The sequence below is a fragment of the Ovis canadensis genome, chromosome 15 (genome assembly GCF_042477335.2).
Source record: "Ovis canadensis isolate MfBH-ARS-UI-01 breed Bighorn chromosome 15, ARS-UI_OviCan_v2, whole genome shotgun sequence".
In the NCBI taxonomy this organism is placed as follows: Eukaryota; Metazoa; Chordata; class Mammalia; order Artiodactyla; family Bovidae; genus Ovis; species Ovis canadensis.
This window is the reverse complement of record NC_091259.1, coordinates 87,642,904-87,661,376: the sequence shown is the minus strand read 5'-3', so window position 1 is coordinate 87,661,376 and position 18,473 is coordinate 87,642,904. Positions and strand designations below refer to the sequence as shown.

The 18,473-nt window shown below is 41.3% G+C and overlaps 1 pseudogene; it reads right to left on the bottom strand.

The window, feature by feature from the left end:
* LOC138420238 (fatty acid desaturase 2-like protein FADS2B) overlaps nt 1–17,913 on the bottom strand; it is a 39,789-nt pseudogene extending 21,876 nt beyond the window's left edge.
* Nucleotides 17,914–18,473: the final 560 nt, after the last annotated feature.

The window sequence follows — 18,473 nt, the reverse complement described above, 5'->3', positions numbered from 1 at the left end:
TTTCCTTCTGCCTTGTATCATGTCTAGACATTTCAACAACCAGCTCCTCCCCTGGAAGACCGTTTCCCAAGTGCAGGGTCAGGTGTGTTTCCCTTTGTGTCCACAATACAGTGTTGTGGTCATAGAATACCACCTTCAGAGATCTGTGATTCATTCAAAGGATTTATCAATTGCCCTGCTACATGCCAGTTGCTGATTGCTATTTCTGGCAGAATACATGATCCTATTATCATATAATAATAAATAGACTCTCTTCATAGACTGATGTGTTGATAAGTATTGGTGAAATGAGGCTTTTGGCTAGGTTCTCAGGGAATTAAAAAAAATACAGATATATAATATTTTTAGTAGAATCTTTTATTATGAAACAGCATGTATAAATAGTGATACACACACTCACACACACACACACACATATAGGTATAAATTAATGTGGGGCTTCCTTTCTTCATGGTGGCTAAGACAGTAAAGAATCTGCCTGCAATGTGGGAGACTCGGATTTGATCCCTGGGTCAGAAAGATTCCCTGGTAAAGGGAATGGCAACCTACTCCAGTATTCTTGCCTGAGGAAATCCATGGACAGAGGAGCCAGTTATAGTCCATGGGGTCAAAAAGGTTGGAAAAAACTGAGCGATTAAAAAGAGAACAAAATAAACTCACGTGTGTGCCTATAGTCTTAACAGAATCATTGAACAACCATGAAAAATGTTGGTTGGTTAATGAACGAAAGACAAAGGTGAAGGTTACGTGGCCTAGAAAGGAACTTCAGTTTCTGACATTGTGCGGATAACGTCGGGCAAAGAGCAGCAACTGTCAAGGATATTTACTGCATGCCAGTCTCTGTGCTAAGTACTCTATAGAGTAACTTGTTTAGTTCTCCTCAGAATATTTCCATAAAAAATTGTTACCCCATGTTACAGATAAGAGAACTGGGGCCCTGTGGGTTTTGATAACTTAGCTTGACAGGAAGTGCCAGGCAGCCACTGATACCAGTGTAAAGAGAGAAGAAAAATTCTGAGGCTTCCCATAGAGCCACTGCCTGGGCTTAAGATACCTACTTACCTGAGCAACCGTGGGAGAAAAGAAATGAATATTGTGATAAGCCAGCCACTGCCAAAATGCCACACTATTACCCAAGCCAGGGCCTCAAAAATCAAGATCTGGGCGAGGTGAAGGAAGAAGAACCCCAGGTTGGCATTGAACATATTCAAGGTCTCTAATGTCCTCCGCAGTTCTTGGAAATCTTCTACCAACTGGGTCTGTGAGATGAATATGCAAGAAAAGAATTAGTTCCTTCAGTTGCGAGGGAGTACAGATCAACATAATTATTAATCTATTTTAATAATTTAATCTATGATACCTTAATTTTATGAATAGACATTTATTTATTTAATAAGTATCAGTTCAGTTAAGTTCAGTCACTCAGTCATGTCTGATTCTTTGCGACCCCATGAATCGCAGCACGCCAGGCCTCCTTGTCCATCACCATCTCCCGGAGCTCACTCAGACTCACGTCCATTGAGTCCGGGATGCCATCCAGCCATCTCATGCTCTGTCGTCCCCTTCTCCTCCTGCCCCCAATCACTCCCAGCATCAGAGTCTTTTCCAATGAGTCAACTCTTCACATGAGGTGGCCAAAGTACTGGAGTTTCACCTTTAGCATCATTCTTTCCAAAGAAATCCCAGGGTTGATCTCCTTCAGAATGGACTGGTTGGATATCCTTGCAGTCCAAGGGACTCTCAAGAGTCTTCTCCAACACCACAGTTCAAAAGCATCAATTCTTTGGCATTCAGCCTTCTTCACAGTCTGACTCTCACATCCATACATGACCGCAGGAAAAACCATAGCCTTGATTAGACAGACCTTAGTCAGCAAAGTAATGTCTCTGCTTTTGCATATGCTATCCAGGTTGGTCATAACTTTTCTTCCAAGGAGTAAGTGTCTTTTAATTTCATGGCTGCAATCACCATCTGCAGTGATTTTGGAGCCCCCAAAACTAAAGTCTGACACTATTTCCACTGTTTCCCCATCTATTTCCCATGGAGTGCTGGGACCGGATGCCATGATCTTCGTTTTCTGACTGTTGAGCTTTAAGCCAACTTTTTCGCTCTCCTCTTTCACTTTCATCAAGAGGCTTTTTAGCTCCTCTTCACTTTCTGCCATAAGGGTGGTGTCATCTGCATATCTGAGGTTATTGATATTTCTCCTGGCAATCTTGATTCCACCTTGTGTTTCTTCCAGTCCAGTGTTTCTCATGATGTACTCTGCATATAAGTTAAATAAGCAGGCTGACAATATACAGCCTTGATGCACTCCTTTTCCTATTTTAACCACTCTGTTGTTCCATGTCCAGTTCTAACTGTTGTTCCTGACCTGCATACAGATTTCTCAAGAGGCAGGTCAGGTGGTCTGGTATTCCCATCTCTTTTAGAATTTTCCACAGTTGATTGTGATCCATACAGTCAAAGGCCTTGGCATAGTCAATAAAGCAGAAATAGATGTTTTTCTGGAACTCTCTCGCTTTTTCCATGATCCAGTGGATGTTGGCAATTTGATCTCTGGTTCCTCTGCCTTTTCTAAAACCAGCTTGAACATCAGGGAATTCACGGTTCACGTATTGCTGAAGCCTGGCTTGGAGAATTTTGAGCATGATTTTACTAGCATGTGAGATGAGTGCAATTGTGCAGTAGTTTGAGCATTCTTTGGCATTGACTTTCTTTGGGATTGGAATGAAAACTGACCTTTTCCAGTCCTGTGGCCACTGCTGAGTTTTCCAAATTTGCTGGCATATTGAGTGCAGCACTTTCACAGCATCATCTTTCAGGATTTGAAACAGCTCAACTGGAATTCCATCACCTCCACTTGCTTTGTTCGTAGTGATGCTTTCCAAGGTCCACTTGACTTCACATTCCAAGATGTCTGGCTCTCGATTAGCGATCAGACCATCATGATTATCTGGGTCATGAAGATCTGTTTTGTACAGTTCTTCCGTGTATTCTTGCCACCTCTTCTTAATATCTTCTGCTTCTGTTAGATCCATACCATTTCTGTCCTTTATCAAGCCCATCTTTGCATGAAATGTTCCCTTGGTATCTCTAATTTTCTTGAAGAGATCTCTAGTCTTTCCCATTCTGTTGTTTTCCTCTATTTCTTTGCATTGATCACTGAAGAAGGCTTTCTTATCTCTTCTTGATATTCTTTGGAACTCTGCATTCAGATGCTTATATCTTTCCTTTTCGCCTTTGCTTTTTGCCTCTCTTCTTTTCACAGCTATTTGTAAGGCCTCCTCAGACAGACATTTTGCTTTTTGGCATTTCTTCTCCATGGGGATGGTCTTGATCCCTGTCTCCTGTACAATGTCATGAAGCTCATTCCATAGTTCATCAGGCACTCTATCTATCAGGCATAATTTAAACAAGAAACCCAAATCTTAAAAAATTAACATAAAAGCAAAATGCTTAAAACAAGTTATGAAAATTTGTTTTTCTGGTGAAGAGACAGATGAGTAGTGATTTGTAAACTGTCCTCAAATTGTTATGGGACTTATAATTTACTTCTCTTTTGGGGGGTGGGGGGTTCAATGAAGAGATACATATCTCTAACAATTCTCTTTTAAAAAGTGATTAAAAAAATTTTTTTTGATGCAGATCATTTCTTTTGAAATCTTTATTGATTTGTGACAATATTGATTTGATTTTATTTTATTTTTTTTGGCTGTGAAGCATATGAGATCTTGGCTCCCTGATGAGGGATCAAACCAGCACTCCCTGCATTGAAAAGAGAAGTCTTAATGACTAGGCTGCCAGGGAAAATCCCCAAAATTAATATTCTACTTTTCAAAACAAAAAATTGTATTGAAGTTTAGTTGATTAACAATGTTGTATTGGTTTCAGGTGTACAGCAAATATACATATATATACATATTGCTTATATAATATTGTATAAAGATGTTATTCCATTGTAGATCATTATGAGATACTGAATATAGATCCCTGCCAAACAATAGGTCCTTGTCGTTTGTTTGTTTTATATGTAGAAGTGTGTATCTATTAATAATAGTTGCCTTTTAAAATTAATGTGTTATTTGATCTCTGATTATACTTTAGGGAACTTTGTTATCTACATAGATCTGTGTTACTTTCTATGTTATTAGCTGATAATATAGATAAATGGCTGGCTTATCACAATATTCATTCCTTTTCTTCTCACAGTTGCTCAGGTAAGTAGATATCCTAAGCCCAGGCAGTGGCTTTACGACTGGCATATCAATATGCCAGTCTTTAGCATGTGCAAAAGACTCCTTTATGAAAGATAGTGTTCACTTAGATTAGCTCAAAGGATGAATTTCCTGTGAGATGCTCAGAAGCTCTACAGGAATAAGACGGGGTCTTCTGTCGTATTAGTGTGTGTGTCTTCCCTGGTGGCTCAGAGGGTTAAGCATCTGCCTGCAATGTGGGAGACCCAGGTTCCATCCCTGGGTCGGGAATATCCCCTGGAGGAGGAAATGGTAACCCACCCCAGTATTCTTGCCTGGAGAATCCCATGGAAAGAGGAGCCTGGTAGGCTGCAGCCCATGGGGTACAAGGACTCGGACAGGACTGAGCAACTTCACTTTCACTTTCCATTGGTTGGAGGGGTCCTTATTCTGTGTGCATGTACTGTGCTCATGTATGTAGGTCAATTGCTAACACCAATTTACAAACTTGCACATCATACTCAAGAGTCAGCGAAAGGCCTGGGAAGAAATCTCTCCTTAGCTTAATGACTAGAATGGGTTTGAAACTCAGACTGTTGAGAAAGTCACCAGGGTATGAGAATGAAAACTGGATTGTTCAGATGTAAAAGAGAAGAGAAATTCGAAATAATAGTAAAAGAGCTACGAACATAATCCTAGAAGCAAGAAAATTAATTTCAAAATTCACTGATACTTTTAAATGATCCAATGCCTGGGGAAAGTCTGGATGGGCTCATCTCAAAAGGCCTCATGAACATCAGAATTCTGGTGGCCATAGATAACTTTAATAGATCACGCAAGTGTGCTAGTCAACAAGAGTCTGAAATACACTTCTTGGGTGCAAAATCAAAAAAGAAAGATGATCTCTGTTCATTTCCAAGGGAAACCATTCAATATCAGAGTAATCCAAGTCTGTGCCCTGACCACTAATGTTGAAGAAGCTGAAGTTGGATGGTTCTATGAAGACCTACAAGGCCTTCTAGAACTATTACGGAAAAAGATGTTCTTTTCATCATCAGTTCAGTTCAGTCACTCAATTGTGTCCGATTCTTTGAGACCCAATGGACTGCTGCACGCTGCTTCCCTATCCATTACCAACTCCTGGAGCTTACTCAAACTCATGTCCATTTAGTCAGTGATACCATCCAACCATCTCATTCTCTGTTGTCCCCTTCTCCTCCTGCCTTCAATTTATCCCAGCATCAGGAACTTTTCGAATGGGTCAGTTCTTTGCATCAGGTGGCCAAAGTATTGTACTTTCAGCATCGGTCCTTCCAGTGAACACCCAGGACTGAGCTCCTTTAGGATTGACTGGCTGGATCTCCTTGCAGTCCAAGGGACTCTCAAGAATCTTCTCCAATACCACAGTTCAAAAGCATCAATTCTTCAGCGCTTAGCTTTCTTTCATCATAGGGGATTGGAATGCAAAAGTAGGAAGTCGAGACAAAGCTGGAGTAGTAGGCAAGTTTGCCTTGGAGTACAAAAGGAAGCTGGGCAGAGGCTAACAGAGTTTTGCCAAGAGAACACACTGGTCATAACAAACACCCTCTTTGAACAACATAACAGATGACTCTACACATGGACATCACCAGATGGTCAATACCAAAATCAGATTGATTATATTCTTTACAGCCAAAGATGGAGAAGCTCTATACAGGCAGCAAAAACAAGACCAGGAGCTGATTGTGGTTCAGATCACGAATTCCTTATTGCAAAATTCAGACTTAAATTGAACAAAGTAGGTAAAACCCCTAGGCTATTCAGGTATGACCTGAAGTAAATCCCTTGAAATTATACAGTGGAAGTGAGAACTAGATTCAAGGGATAAGATCTGAGAGACAGAGTGCCTGAAGAACTATGGACAGAGGTTCATAACATTGTACTGGAGGTGGTGATCAAAATCATCCCCAAGGAAAAGAAATGTAAAATGGCAAAGTGCTGTCAGAGGAGCCCTTACAAATAGCTGAGAAAAGAAGAGAAGTGAAAGGGAAAGGAGAAAAGGAAAGATATACCTCTCTGAATGCAGAGTTCCAAAGAATAGCAAGGAGAGATAAGAAAGCCTTCTTCAGTGATCCTTGCAAACAAATAGAGGAAAACAATAGAATGGGAAAGACTAGAGATCTCTTCATGAAAATTAGAGATACCAAGGGAAAATTTCATACAAAGATTGGCACAATAAAGGACAGAAACAATATGGACCTAACAGAAGCAAAAGATATTAGGAAGAGGTGGCAAGAATATACAGAAGAACTGTACAAAAAAGATCTTAATGACCCAGATAAGCACAATGGTGTTGTGATCACTCACCTAGATCCAGACAACTTGGAATGTGAAGTCAAGTGGGCCTTAGGAAACATCACTACCAACAAGGCTAGCGGAGGTGATGGAATTCCAGCTGAGATATTTCAAATCCTAAAAGATGATGCTGTGAAAGTGTTGCACTCAATATACCAGCAAATTTGGGAAACTCAGCAGTGGCCACAGGACTTGAAAAATCAATTCTCATTCCAATCCCAAAGAAATTCAATGCCAAATGATGTTCAGACTTCTATACAGTTGAACTCATTTCACACACTAACAAAGTAATGCTTAAAATTCTCCAAGCTAGGCTTCAATAGTACGTGAACTGAGAACTTCCTGATGTTCAAGCTCGATTTAGAAAAGACAGAGGAACCAGCCATCAAATTGCTAACATCCGTTGGATCATAGAGAAAGCAAGGGAATTCCAAAAGACATCTGCTTCACTGATTATGCTAAAGCCTTTGACCATGTGGATCAAAACAAACTGTGGAAAATTCTTCAATAGGTGGGAATACCAGACTGCCTTACCTGCCTCCTGAGCAACCTGTATGCAGGTCAAGAAGCTACAGTTAGAACTAGACATGGAACAATGGAGTGGTTCCAATTGGGAAAGGAGTACATCAAGGCTATATGTTGTCACCCTGCTTATTTAACTTCTATGCAGAGTATATAATGTGAAATGTCAGGCTGGATGAAGCAGAAGCTGGAGTCAGGATTTCTGGGAGAAATCTCAATAACCTCAGATATGCAGATGACACCACCCTTATGGCAGAAAGTGAAGAGAACCTAAACAGCCTCTTGTTGAAGGTGAAAGAGGAGAGTGAAAAAGCTGGTTTAAAATTCAACATTCAAAAAATGAAGATCATTGCATCCGGTCTCATGATTTCATGACAAATTACAGTAACATGGTACTGGAGGTGGTGATCCAAATCATCCTCAAGGAAAAGAAATGCAAAAAGGCAAAATGATGTCTGAGGAGGCCTTGCAAATAGCTGAGAAAAGAAGAGAAGTGAAAGGCAAAGGAGAAAAGGAAAGATACATCCAACTGAATGCAGAGTTCCAGAGAATAGCAAGTAGAGATAAGAAAGCATCTTATGCGAACAAAGCAAGAAGTAGAGGAAAATGATAGAACGGAAAAAACTAGAGATCTCTTCAACAAAATTGGAGATGTCAAGGGAACATTTCATGCAAAGATGGGCACAATAAAGGACAGAAATGGTAAAGACCTCACAGAAAAGAAGAAATTAAGAAGATGTGGCAAGAGTAAACATAATTATACAAAAAAGCTCTAATGACCCAGATAACCAGGATGTTATGGTCACTCACCAAGAGCGAGACATTTTGGAGTGTGAAGTCAAGTGGGCCTTAGAAAGCATTGGTATGAACAATGCTAATGGAGGTGATTTAATGCTAATAGAGGTAATGAAATTCCAGCTGAGCTATTTCAAATCCCCAAAAGATAATGCTATTATAGTGCTACACTCGATATGCAAATTTGGAAAACTCAGCAGTGGTCACAGGACTTGAAAAATCAATTTTTATTCCCAAAGAAAGGCAATGCCAAAGAACATTCAAAGTACCACATAATTGCTCTCATTTCACATGCTAGCAAGGTAATGCTCAAAATCCTTTCAAACTAGGCTTCAACAGTACATGAACTGAGAACTTCTAGATAGACAAGTTGGATTTAGAAAAGGCAAAGGAACCAAAAATCAAATTGCCAACATCTGTTGGATCATAGAACAAGCAAGAGAATTCTAAAACAAAACAAAACAAAAAAACTGCTTCACTGACTACTCTAATATCCCTCTGGGTTCACTGTTTCTTCTGACCCTTTGTGGATCACAACAAGCTGTGGAAAATTCTTAACGAGATGGGAGTACTAGACCTGCCTCCTGAGCAACCTGCATGCAGGTCAAGAAGCAACAGTTTGAACCAGACTTGGAACAATGGACTGGTTCCAAATTGGGAAAGGAGTACGTCAAGGCTGTATATTGTCACCCTGCTTATTTAATTTATATGCAGAGTACTTCATGTGAAATGCTGTGCTGGATGAAGCAGAAGCTGGAATCAAAATTGCCAGGAGAAATATGAACAACTTCAGATAAGAAGATCATACTACTCTAATGGCAGAAAGTGAAGAGGAACTAAAGAGTCTGTTGATGAAGGTGAAAGAGGAGGGTAAAAAAGCTGGCTTCAAACTCAACATTCAAAAAATGAAGATCATGGCATTCAGTCCAATCACTTCATGGCAAATAGATGGTGAAAAAATAGAAACAGTGATAGAGTTTAATTTCTTGGGCTCCAAAAATCATTGCAGCTGGTGACTGCAGCCATGAAATTGAAAGATGCTTGCTCCTTGGAAGAAAAGCAGTGACAAACCTAGACAGCATATTAAAAAGCAGAGATGTTACTTTGCCAACAAAGGTCCATATAGTCCAAGTTATGGGTTTTTCAGTAGTCATGTGTGGATATGAGAGTTGGACCAGAAAGAAGGTTGTGCACCAAAGAATTTTTGCTTTTGAACTGTGGTGTTGGAGAAAACTCTTAAGAGTCCCTTGGACAGCATGGAGATCAAACCTGTCAGTCCTATAGGAAATCAACCCTGAATATTCATTGAAATGACTGATGATTAAGCTGAAGCTCCAATACATTGGCCACCTGATGGGAAGAACCAATTCATTGGAAAAGACCCTGGTGCCTGGAAAGGTTGAGGGTGGGCAGAGCAGAGGGCGACAGAGGATGAGATTATTGGATGGCATCGTGAACTCAATGGACATGAGTTTGAGCAAACTGGGAGATAGTGAAGGAACCTGGAAGCCTGGCATGCTGCAGTTCATGGGGTCACAAAGAGTCAGACATGACTTACTGACTGAACAACGGCATCTCAGCTCCTACACCTTGTCATTGGAACCGGGCTGTGTCCAGGCTGTGTGCCTGATGGCCCACTCATCTCAGTACAGTGTGTTGCTTCCTGACACACAGCCTTAAGGGATGCACATGGGCCTCAGGTGTCAGCCTAAGTATTCGTCTTGGGCCTGCACTTAACCAGTCCTCTTTCCTCAGATTCCTCCTATCCCCTTGTGAGTTTGTTTCTTCATTTTTTTAAGTGGGAATGTAATTCTTATTCTTTCTGCCTCACAGTGATATCTGGATCACCACCTTGTACAAAGCATTTCAAAAGAATGGTACAATTGTAAGCTGTTTTAAAACATGAAGTGCAAACAAACAAACAAACAAAAAAAACCACACCAAAAAACCGCAGTGCTTAATATTAGCTAAAATCCCTTTAAGCTTTATGTGCAACCATTCTAGTGAAGTCTAGTCTTATGGAGGCCCTGTCTTCTGAAGACAGTTTTTTAGTCAACCAAAGTCTTGGTGAAAGAAAAGTGGTGCTTTTCGTGGGGAATACCCAAAGGTTTGGGGCCAGGAAGAGGTGAACTGGAGTTCTTGTTCTTTGCTTTTCAGAAGGTAGTTTATTCTCCTGGAACTGTAATTTCTCCAACCGTAAAAAGAACTATAGTTAGGATATAGTCACATCATTGATTTAACAGCTATTTATGGAATTCCTACTACAGGTCCAATCTTGTGCCAGTGGGTACTGAGAACTCAGGGATGAGCAAAATGGACATAGTCTCTGCTCTCATGGAAACTGCTTTAACAGGGAACATCAAACAATTATAAGCAGTCATGGAAAAAGAAACGTTATGCGTAAGTTGCGTGGCAAGAAGTAGGTAGTTAGAAACATGGAATTACTGTTTGGCACAGGGCTAAGCATCCCATTCCTTTGTTTCTCAGAGGTTTAAGAATTCTGAGGATCTCAGGAGGATGTCATTGCTTTGAAATACTTTGAATCCTCTCATTTATGCTATTGCAGGTCCTCCCAGGCAGGATGGCTGGTTTCCCACAGAAAATAAGTTGGCCCTGAAATATACCTTGTCCCATCCCTCCACATACTCCTGAGTCCTGAGACCTCACTCACGTTTTTGTTTCTCTCCTGATTGGGCTCTTCTGGAGCAAGCTCTCCGATGAGCAGTGGTTTAAGATACAACCACACAATGTCAGGGTCTGGATGCATGGCTCCGAAGACCTCCTGTGAATCAGAGAGAACTGTTAGAGGCTTAGAAATGACACGCTTACACACAGATATCTCCCCTTTCTTATCTCATTCTGCACCGACCTTAGGAATCAGCACAGACTATGTTATAGAGCATTTACTTCTAATTCTAGGTTGACACTTCAAGTTCATTGATCAGAGTTACCCTTGAAATTCTTCTATGAAAGCCTCACACTGGAGACCCACCCACTGAGTGCATGGCTTACTAGGCAAGTCCTGGGTAGAAAGTTGATCCCCAAGCATTGGAAGAGATCGTTGTTTATTTTATTGAGCATGAGAAGAAGTAGTTGGCTTTGAGATTATGGGCCACGGTGAATCTTTAGAGTCAAACCTCAGGCTTGGTGTGGAAGTTGCCCACACTGTTTGGAGCGTGCAGCAACCAAGACTGCCTATGCAAACCACATCTATCAGTTTCCCTTTTAGTTCTTGGTCAAGGACCAGGGGACAGAGACTCTTGCATTGAGTTATTTCCAAGGAAAGACAAGTTAAAGTTGATGATGATAACAAATGTCTAAGAGAGCATGGGAGCAAAGCCCTCGAACCCTTAGTTGTCTAAAGTGGCACTTTCTTGGCTAAGTTTATCACTGAAGAAGCCTTAGCATTCTTTCTAAAACAAAAATAAAAACAAAAAAGCACCATAGCATTCTCTGTAGGGGCTGGAGACAGGCACAAAATAGAGCTGACCCACTATATTTTTCCAACTCCATTCCCATGTTAAGTAGTAACTCCAAGTGGCTATGAGAAGCAGTGTTGGTTCCCATGTCCTGCTTAAGTTTGGAAATATGAGATAGAATTTTTTTTTTTTTCTCCAGGGATTTAAACTGCTTTGAGGGGAAGGAGGCTTCTGCAAGAGTAAGATACTGGACTTCTTGCTATTATGGCTGAGAATAGGAATGATTAATATGAAGAAAAATAACCAAGGGTTTATTAATTTGAATATGTGGAATCCATACACAATACCCTGGAGTGGTGGTGTTGCAGAGTGCTGATTAAGAAACTGGATCCTCGAGCAGCCTTCCTACACGTAAGTCTATGTTTGCTGTGTAATTGTGGACAAATCTCTTGACCAGTCCATGCTCTTGTTTTCTCTTCCCTAACACGGGAGCGATGGTAATAGCTACTCAATTTATAAAGTTATTATAAAACTTAAGTGAGCTGATTAGAATCTGAGTGGTTTATAGTAAATTCTCAAACATATTAGCTCTCTTTCCTATACGTGTACCTCTGGGCTTCCCTGGTGGCAAAGAATCCGCCTGTAATGCGGGAGACCCCGGTTAGATCCCTGGGTTGGGAAGATCCCCTGGAGAAGGGAATGGCACCCACTCCAGTATTCTTGCCTGCAGAATTCCATGGACAGAGGAGCCTAGTGGGCTACAGTCCATGGCGTTGCACAGAGTTGTACATGACTGAGTGACTAAGACGCACCTGGATAAGGGCTATCTGCCTCTCTTCTCTTCAGCAAAATATAACAGTTCAGAGAATTTCTTTCCATACTCCACTCGGAGTGAGCTCTGAGTTGTTTTAGTGAATACAATGAACCCTCCATCTTCAAAATCTAAAGCAACTTTAGATACATCTAGAACTACATACAAACCTACACATGGAGCATTTTCATGTGTATAGGCTTGTATGTATATATATAACATGAATGAGGCTATTCAGAAGGGTGCAATATCAACTCTTTAGACTCACTCTTCTGGATTCAGTGATGGAAGAAGGGATTTGTGTCCGTGAGAACCAGTCCAGGACCTGCTGCTCCCTCTGCCTTTGCACACTTGCTCTGACCCCCTTGGGAAATGCTGCTTTCAAAGATGTGTTTTCATTGTCACATTCAATGACCCTAAAGTTAGTTTACCTAACCAGGATGAGAGTCATTCGGTGATTAACCATGTGACTAAAACATTTCAGGGTGGCCCATACTGGAAAATCAAGTCTGCCTGCTGTTAAGGAACAGAGGAGGGCGAGAAATGCTCTGAGGGATCAAGGTCAGGGTGCAGAGCAGCGGTGAGGTAATGGATTTATATCTTACTCTGAGAAATCACCCAGAGCCCTGGAACAGTGTGCTGATGCTAATATTCCTCTGGGTTCACTGTTCTGATCTTCAGCAAGATTCACAGGTCAATACTGTGACAACAGAGCCTGAAGACTTACAGAGTTTTCCAGAAGAGTAAGAATTGCCCTGCTGTGTGGAACTCTTTTCATTGTATTAATGGGCAGTACAAAAGTGGCTTAGGTAGTCTTAGAACATTGTTTGAAGGAATTCCTTATTAGAATCTGGATACTGAATAAGTTGTGAAATCTCCTTCTCAAAAGACCTTCAAAAATGAGTTGTTGTTTTTTTTAAATTAACTTTATTTGACAAGCATGCTCCTCCTGAAGAAAGTCCAGGGGTAAATGAAGGGGAGAGGGAGTAGCACCATGTTTTTAGTGTATCCTGTGTACAAGGCGCTCTGTGGGCCAACTCATCATCATCAGCTTACTTCTGTGAGGTTCCATCATCTTTGTTATACATATAAAGACTCCAAATCTCAGAACATTGCCACAGTAAGTGGGAGAGCCGGGATTTGAACTCAAGGCTATGTGGCTTTACAGCCAGGAAGCCATAAAGGTCCATTCCAGCGTGAACATGTACAGTTCTTTTCCTGAAAGAAGGGTGACACAAGATTGTTTTGGGAGGATGTTAAGATCAGTATATGCATGCTAGGCAGTTAGTAAAGTGTTTCCCCACCTTAGGTTTTAATCACGTGAAGACAGGACAACCCACTCTAGTATTCTTGCCTGGAGGATCCCCAAGGACAGAGGAGCCTAGTGGGCTATAGTCCATAGGGTTGCCCAGAGTCAGAGATGACTGAGGTAACTTAGCCCAACTTAGCATGCAGGATGCTTCATATGGACATGTTGTAATCTATGTGATTAATTCCTCTTGTTGGACATATAGGTTGTTTCTGGCTTTTCCTAGGTAAGCTTTTCTAGGTGAGAAGATCTGAGCCTCGACTTTAGTTATTAGCATTGTGCATTAGTTTTAAACCATATAGTTTGAAAAAATCAGATGAATAATATGTGCAATAACAGGAATTGATGTGCCTGTGTTTTGTATAATAGACATTTTTCTCAGTAAAATTCCTTGGACAAAATGACAACTCAGTAATTACTTATCTAAGTAATACTAAACACCATTTTTTGAATATTTAATCTGTGCCAGGTATAAGAAAACCTTTATTTTATCTCTGCTGACTTTGACAACCATACTAAGAGTTATCATTATCCCACTTTCTAGATAAAAGGAGCTGAGGCTCCAAGTGCTTCAGCAAGCCCCTCAGGACATTCCTAGTAAGTGGTGGAGCCCAGATGCAAACCACACCTGTTTCATTTTCAAATTTGTACTCTTAATCATTAGACTGGACACCTCAAAAAGTTTTAGAATGACTGACCACATGAATGAATGAATGAGTGAATGAATGAATGAGTGACCCTTGGTATGGAACAAGCTACCTTGGTATCATTATGTACTTTTCATGAGAAGGATGGACTCTTGGAGAAGAGTTTCTATGTAAGTAAGGAAAGATGCCCCCTCTGGGCAGGTGCAGCAATGGCCCAGGGCTTGTGCACAGAGATCATATTTGGTGCACATTTGCCTTTCAGGGCACCACCTGCAAACACTTTTTAGGCTGTAGAGAGACAGCATCTGACCTCAGGTTCTCTGACTTCATGTTCTTCCCTCCTTCCTTGGTCTCGCCATTTCTCCACCACATACTCCTCTGTTCCCAAAGAGCTGGCAGCAAACAATCAGGATTTCTAAGCAGGTGGTAAACAGGAAATGTAAGCACACCTCTGAGTCTATGGAGGTGTGATACAAATAACAATATCTATGGTTTAATGAAAAGGGTGTCTGGCATTATGCTAAACACTTCACAAGCTTTAGTCTCATTTCCTAATTAGATGGGTAAGGTTGTTCCCATTATGCAGATGATGAAGCTGAGTTCCAGAGCATTTCAGGGACTTTCCCAGGCTTATCTAACCAGTATACTGCACCTCAGGCTCCATGGACTCTGAGTGGCCATGGAACACCGCAGTTGTCAGAATTCTCCTGGCACCCTTCCATCTTCTCTAGCCATCATCCACTGGGACTTTCCTCTGAACATTCTAGATCTGCCTTCTAAAAGTCTAGGGTGCATGACTGACCATGCTCAGGGTATTCATCCTTAAGGCACTAATCCTGAGGTGTCATGGGTATCTTCCCACAGGTTCTGATTGTTTCTATTTTATTAATCAATTCTTCCTTGTTGACTAGAATTGAATGCAGAATCGTGGTCTTTCTCTAACTCTGGGAGATTAAAAAACTCACCAGCAAATTGCAAATTCATCAGCTGACCTGCTTTCTGCAAGCTACATCTACCAGTTATATTCAAGGTGGTTGAAGGTACATATTTTTCTAACACATCCTCTGAGCTGATTCTGTGACTTGTGTTAGAAAAGCATCATCCATATTTTCTTTGTGTTGTGGAGATGAGATCTGTGGTATTTTTTCCCTCTTTTTTTGCCACTTTATTTTTTTTAATTGAAGTAGAATTGCTTTACAGAATTTTGTGGTTTTCTGTTATTCGTCAACAAGTATTTTTTCCCTTTATTTTTGTTAATTTTTCTCTCAGTTAATACACAAATGCCTGTCACTTGGCTTCTTCTATCCTCAGCTCTCTGGCTTCCTAGGGTCTTCCTGACACATGTGAGACTCCCATCATGGACTACAAGCTCATGCACACTTTCCCAGGAAAAGGTTGAGCTTTGCTTTGAAAATATCAGATCAGATTGGAGTGGTGGAGATGTGGAAGGGTCTGTTCATAAAGGCATTCCTCTGACTACAGAATCAAGACAAGAAGATGGTAGAAGACCCTGATTAGACGGAGAAGTTGAGACATTTGGAGAAAATGAGAATTGGGGAAAGAAGATGTTGCTAGTGTCAAAACCCAAAATCTTTCTTACTTTGCAAACTTGCCGTATGCTTGTGTATTCTGTTTTTATCAGTCAGGTAACACTCACAGAGCAGAGCTTCATGAATCAATATTTTTAGTCCTATGCTTTGAAACCAGTTGGAAAAATTATATACTAACATGAAAACAATAAGGGTAACGTAAAAATAATCTGTTTAAATTTCTACTCGATAATATGCTAATTTTCTGATCTTGAATTAGTTTATTTACACCTTTTATTCTCCATTTCTTTGTGTGTACAATATGGATAAAAAGTTCCTAATTGGGCTAAAACCAACTTTCTTATAGAATATTTTAGAAGGGATTCCTAAATATATTTAAGGATTGAGAAACCTCCTTCTTTAATATTAAATGGAAATTTTATTTTTAAGATCAGCTACAAAGGGCTTTATGGTAAAAAACCTATCTGATTTTAAAATCTGTCGCTGTTATTTGCGGACTGTGAGAAACATTATTTTCATGTGTTAGCATCAGTTTTTTTCATCTTTAATATGGGAATACCATTCACTTTCCTTATGGTGAGGTTTAAGTGAGGCCATGCCTTTGAATGTGTCTATGGTATCTTAGGGCTTCCCAAGTGGTGCTGATGGTAAAGAATACTCCTGTCATTGCTGGAGAGGTAAGAGATACAGGTTCGATCCCTGGGTCAGGAAGATCCCCTGGAAAAGAGCATGGCAATGCGCTTCAGTATTCATGCCTGTAGAATCCCAAGGACAGAGGTGCCAGGCAGGATGTGGTCCATAGGGTCACAAAGAGTTGAATGTGGCTGTATGGATGTGAGAGTTGGACTCTGAAGAAAGCTGAGGGCCAAAGAATTGATGCTTTTGAACTGTGGTGCTGGAGAAGACTCTTGAGAGTCCCTTGGACTGCAAGGAGATCCAACCAGGCCATTTTGAAGGAGATCAGTCCTGGGTGTTCTTTGGAAGGACTGATGCTAAAGCTAAAACTCCAATACTTTGGCCACCTCATGCGAAGAGTTGACTCATTGGAAAAGACTGATGCTGGGAGGGATTGGGGGCAGGAAGAGAAGGGGACGACAGAGGATGAGATGACTGGATGGCATCATGGCCTTGATGGACATGAGTTTGAGTGAACTCTGGGAGTTGGTGATGGACAAGGAGGCCTGGCATGCTGCAATTCATGGAGTCGCAAAGAGTCGGACACGACTGAGCAGCTGAACTGAACTGAAAGCTACTTAACATACATGATGTTAGGCATCCATTGAAAGTCTATTTTTTTCAGCTATTTTGGTGGAGGGGAGTCATGGGGAAAACCAGTGAAGGAAAGTGGTTAAGACTGAAAATTAAGAAAGATAAGCGTTTTGAATTTGAGATCTGCTGGCTTAGTGAACTTGAGTCAGTCGCTTAACCACTCTGATTTCAGTTACTTCTTCCATAAAAGTGGGCTGTATCACCTGTATCACACTGAATGAACTGCATGACTAAAAAGAGCTCTACAAAGTCTGAAACCTGTGTCACTGTACGCTTCAAACACCGCTCAAACTCTGATGCTCGCCAGATGGACTGCTGTCTACTTCACGCACTCCAGTTGTAGGAGTCTGAGAAATTTCTACTTGGGTGAAGACGTTTTTTCCAGATTTTGCTCACCTATTTGTAATTTTCTTCTTATAAGACAATAACTACATTTCAAAACCAAACAAATAAAACAAAAAACATAATGCCAAGAACAAAAACCAAAACCTGCAATACACATAGTATCTACTGTCAGCATCTGAGCCCACCCCAAACCCAGTGCAAATAATAGCTAGACCTTGAGGCTTAATTAGCTTTCAGGTTTTTGCTGGATAGGAATCCTAGGAAATTGGTTTGGGAGAAGATGAGTGATCATGGAGCTTGAACACATACTTGAAATGGTTTTGGAAAGACAGCCAAGGTCCCAGCCACCCAGAAGCTGGAACAGAGAGCGAGAGGGCAGGCTTTGAGCACCTTACCGTGGCATCTTCCCCAGCGTAGCAGTGGAGCACCTTCCGCCCACCGGGATGCCTGTCCGCCCAGCCAGTAACATCGTAGACCTTGCGATTGATCACCAGCCACTGATCAGTCTTCTGATTGTGTCTCTGGATCTCCTGCCAGGTGTACGTGTTGAGGCTTTTTCTGGGCAAGTCGCACTTTGCATTTGCCTCTTGCCTTGCAGAGAGCTTGGCTTTCCCACTTGCTCCTGGTTTCCCATTTGGCTGATGCTTCGCACCTAGGTCCAGCTGGTTCTCATCTATGAGGCTCCCATTGCCCTCAGGCTTTTCTTCAAATGTCATTGTTTTGTACTTTTAGAATTTCTGGCTTGATACCTGGAATTTCTAATTCTCACCTGATTGAACTACAGAATGACCTTTTCCCTCTCCTGTGAAGTAAGTCTACACAGAAAACTGTTTAGCCTACTTGACTCTTGGGAAACCTGATGGTGAGCTCCTTCCCAGCCTCTCACTTCTCTGTCCTGTGTCTTTTTTGTCCTGATGAAGACTGTACTACCTTTCCCCGCACTCTAGAACGTTGGTCTACCTTTCTCTCTTGTCTCTCTCTGCTGGCTGATCTTTTAGCCGAGTTCTTATCCATCATTAAGTGTCCCTTAGTCAAGAGCTGGAGCCAATCACAGCCCAGAGGATGTTGTGGCCTGACCCCTGGGAGGAGGGGCTGGCTCCTTTTTTGCTGACTGTCTGCACTGGCATCATGCTGGGTCAGGCTCATTAGCTCTCCCCCATTGAAAGGAAGAGTTGTTTTAATTCAACACATGAGCAGAAGCTTGCAAAACCTGTAGGAGGCTATGAACGCCTCTTGGAATTGGGAAATGTTCTTTCCTTGTTGTTAAGATTGGAAA